At 35.8% G+C, this 4,576-nt stretch overlaps 1 long non-coding RNA gene across 1 annotated transcript; it reads left to right on the forward strand.

The window, feature by feature from the left end:
* Positions 1 to 2,711: 2,711 nt before the first annotated feature.
* LOC145555587 (uncharacterized) lies at positions 2,712 to 4,241 on the forward strand. The gene is made up of 3 exons (XR_014091521.1): positions 2,712 to 2,957; positions 3,675 to 3,769; positions 3,886 to 4,241. It is a non-coding gene; the product is annotated as an uncharacterized LOC145555587 (long non-coding RNA).
* The last annotated feature ends 335 nt before the right edge of the window (positions 4,242 to 4,576 follow it).

Consider the following 4,576-nt stretch of genomic DNA (forward strand, 5'->3'; position numbering starts at 1 on the left):
AATAATAATCCCTACTTTCGATTATTCACCATCATTGCCAACTTTGTAAAGGAGTAATTTCTATTGCACCCATATGACTTGCAACCGGTTAATCATGTAAACATATGTGAATTAGATTTTTTTTGAACACGTGTCAATATGTAATTGGTTGAAAAAAAAAGAAAATAGGAAAAATAAAAATTTTAAAAAAATAAAAGTAAATTTACTAAAACTAACCCAGCACCTGCCCCACCACTACGTGAAAAAATGAAATTGGCACCGGTTCAAACCCGGCCTAAGGCATCGGTTTGAACCGGTGTCAATGTGGGGGGTGCCAATAAGTGGGTTAAAAAGGCACCGGTTCAAACCGGTGCCAAAAATTGGAATTGGCACCGGTTAACCGGTGCCAAAAATGGCCAAAAAAAATTATTTTGTTTTTTTTGGCACCGGTTAACCAGTGCCAAAAGTGCCAAAAAATATATAATATTTTTTTTTTGTTTTTTCCACTTAAAAATTAAATAGACTAAAATACATAAAAACATCATAACATAACATAAAGCGAATATCGATTAAAACAACATCAATATCATCAAAAATTTGCAATACATAATAAAAAAAAAATTACAACATATATATACTTCGATTACAACATATAAATACAAAAAAAAATTACAATATAAATTTTAAAAAAAATTACAATATAAATAAAAAAAACAAAAACAAAAATCCCATTCATTCTTGTATCTTGCTTCTTCGATTTCAGATCTAAATAACATACCTGCACCAATTAAAAAAAATCCATTAATATAATTAAGCTTTGAACAAAAAACCCAGAATTTAATCCCAAAAATTGAAAAAAAATTCAAACCTAGAAAAAATTGAAATAGAAAAAACACAGAAAAAAAAACTTGAAATCGAAAAAAAATTCAAAATCTAAAAACAAAACTCAGAAAACAACCCCAAAAACGCATGCATGAACCCAAAAAAACGATTATTTTAATCGAAAATTAACCAAGAAAAATTGAAATGCTAGCTATAACCCAGAACTCGATTAATTAACCAACAAGAATCGAAAATTAACCAAGAACTTGATTAATTAGCCCAAAAAACGATTATTTTAATCGAAAATTAACCCAAGAAAAATTGAAATAAAATCCGAAAATAGATTTAAATCGATTAATGAAACCCAGATCAATTGAATTAAAATCCAAAAATCGATTTAAATCGATTAATTAAACCCAGAAAAATCCAATTAAACCCAAAACTCGATTAATTAAACCCAGAAATCTCAAAATAAAGAAAAATAAAAAAAAAAACCAAAAAACACATGCATGTACCTAGAATCGGTGTTCTTGGTGGTCTTGGGTGTTGGTCTTGGTGGTGGTCTTCGCCTCTTCGGTGGTGGCCTTTGGTGGTGGAAACGAGTGAGAAGGGGAGGATAATCTGGGAAGAACGAAAGAGAAAGAGAAAGAGAGAGATTAGGAGATGAGATCGAAGGAAACTGATGGCCAAGAAGGAGAAAGAAGGCGAACAGAGAAGAGAGATAGAAGGAGGAGAGAGAAAGAGAAGGAGGAGAGAGAAAGAGAGGAGGAGCGGCTGAGGAAGTGAGGGAGAGTTAGGGTTTTATTTGGGTTTATATGGGGCAGGTTTTTTTTTAATTATATAGAAGAACCGGTTTAGTGGCACCGGTTCAAACCGGTGTCCTTTGTATTTTTGGCACCAGTTTGAGCTGAACCGGTGCCATTGCTCTTGGTCTGAAATTCCGCCCATTTTTAGGCAGTTTTTTGGCACCGGTTTGGCCTTACTGGTGCCTTTTGGGGGTTGCCTTTTTGTATTTTTCTACTAGTGCACCTCCACCACCACACCACCACCACCGACGTCCGACGCACACCTTCCCCACATGCAGCCCAGTGTAACCAACCACCACACGCACTCCATTCCTAGCCCACCACCACCGGAAAACCCATCACAACCCTAAACGGTCGTTTCCCCACCAAAAAAATCCCCTCCTCAAAATCGACCACCAAAATTGGCCATAAATGGCCGAAATCGGTCGATGTTGGGGCTGAATGGTTGATTTCAAGCCTTTATTGGCTACTAGTGGATAATTTCGTCTCCGGTTTGCCAATGGTTTCGAATGTTAGGGTTCGGGGTTAGGATTTGGGGGATTTTGGCTGGTTTGCGAGGTGATCGAAGAGGAAATGGGAGGTGAATGGGGAAGCACCGGCACCGGCGCTCGAGGAGGGGGGGGGGAAGGGGTTGGGGTGGTCATGGTGATAAGGAGGTGGGCAGGGAGGACGCGATACGAAGGTGGGGGAAGGGGAGGTACTGCTGCCGACATTTGGTTGCTAGTGGCCAAGTGGAGAACCATAGAAAGCAGAGAGGGAAGGGGGGAGAAGAGAAAAAGGTGTTTTTTTTTTTTTAATTTAATTTTATTAAATTTTATTTTTTTTTAAACTTTATTTATTTATTTTTATTTTTATTTTTATTTTTTAAGCGAATCATACGTTGACACGTGTCTAGGTAACCTGCTACATCAAGTTAGATGACCGGTTGAGTGTAGGGATGGCAGTGGATCTGGACCCGACCCGGATCCGTGGATCCAGGGATCTGGGTCCTCAAATTTTGGACCCGACGGATCTGGGTCGAATCCGGGTCCAGCTGGGAAAAACGGATCTGGGTCCGGGTCTAACTACCAGACCCGGATCCGTAAACCCGTTTTATAAATTTATTTTTTTTAAAAAAATAAAATTCCTAATACAAGACTAACAAGAGTACAACTGTACAAGACTCACAAAGTCACATTTCGGCTCATATTAAAAACTGAAATCAACCCACATAAAAAAAATAACCCTAATTTTCTCTCTCTAGTTTCCTTCTCCAATCTCCAGTTCTCCACCAGCCTACTCTCCACGACTCCATCAGGCGGCGATCTCCGATCAGTTCTGTTAGATCGGCGGCGATCTCCCTTCATTGTTGTAAATCTTGTATTCCCTCCTCTTTTTAGTTTCTTTGTTGTTTACTTGTTTACTTTATATGAGCAAATAAACTAAAGTAGTAGTTCAGATTTGTTTGTGATGAATTTGTACAAGTTTGCATTTCAGTTGATGAAATTCGTGGGTTTATTTGTGTTGTTGATGAAATTAGTGGGTTTATTTGTGAATTGTGATGTTGATGAAATTCGTGGCCTTGTGGAGTTGTGGGTTTATTTGCATTTCGTGGGCTATTTGTGAATGTTTATATGCTGAAATTCTAAAGTAGTACTTTATTTGCATTTCATGAAATTCTAAAGTAGTACTTTATATTCTGAAATTTCGTGGGCTATTTGTGAATGTTTTTGCTGCCAATTTGTGTGTTTTACTTATGCAGCAATTTTGCGTAATTTATGCAATTTTGTGTGTTTATTTGTTTGATTTATTTGTAATCTACTACTGTGAGGTCGATTAGGAACTGCATAGTTACTTATTAGCAATTAGTTTCATGATTAAACCTTTATTACTTCCTAAAATATAAGTTAATAATGATGGAACATAGTACTGTAGTATTTAGAATTCATTTGGTTGCACATTACAATTCTAAGCTACATAATTAGCACGTATTATCAACTCTTGCTTTTTAGTACATTACAATTCTAAGTTAATTTTATTTCTGATTTTTTTTAATAGAATTATTTTATTTTATTTTATTTATGATAGGCTCTTTTGAAGGATCACTTTCATGTTCAACTATAACCGAAGATCGGGAGGATGATAATGATAATGATGTACAAGAGGTGGATATAATTGATATGGTAAGGTTTATAAATTATTATTAATTAATATTAAGACATATGATTGATACGAAATATAATTTAGTTTTTGCCAATTACTAATTCTTTTCTTTGTTTGGTTTGTTTCTTTATTTTAGGATGTTGATGATATTAGTAGTGATGAAGATTAGTCCTTTCGGAATATGGATATTGGATGCTCAAATCGGATACATCATTGTTATTTTTTTTTTGTTTGGTCATTTGTAACATCGTATTTTTTTTTTATGTTTGGATTTTTTTTTCAAAGATAATATGTATAATATGTGTTACATTGTATTTTTAGTTGTATAACTCTAATTTATGCATTGAACTTGATTGAAATGCGTTTTTATTAAATTTGTTTGAAAAAAGTAGGCAAAACGTGCAAGACCCGTTTTGGACCCGGATTCGGATCTGGATCAGGGTCCTCATTTTATGGACCCGACGGATCTGGATCAGGGTCCTCATTTTATGGACCCGACGGATCCGGGGCGGATCTGGATCCAAGGTTGAAAAACGGATCTGGATCCGGGTCCTTCTGGACCTGGTCCAGATCCGACCCATTGCCATCCCTAGTTGAGTGCAATAGAAATTAATAGGGTATAAAGTTGGGAGTGATGGTGAATAATCAAAAGTAGGGATTATTATTGACGGACGAGACAAAGTTGGGATTAATGATGACAATTTTTCCTTTTTTTTCCTTTCAATTTTTCCATTGAGTTGCTGCATTTAACGTGATGGAAATCGTTGAAATATTCGAAGAGATCAATCCAGTTTAGTTATTCTGAATTCATTGTGATCAATATTGAT

The sequence above is a fragment of the Chenopodium album genome, chromosome 1 (assembly GCF_948465745.1).
Source record: "Chenopodium album chromosome 1, dcCheAlbu1.1, whole genome shotgun sequence".
In the NCBI taxonomy this organism is placed as follows: Eukaryota; Viridiplantae; Streptophyta; class Magnoliopsida; order Caryophyllales; family Amaranthaceae; genus Chenopodium; species Chenopodium album.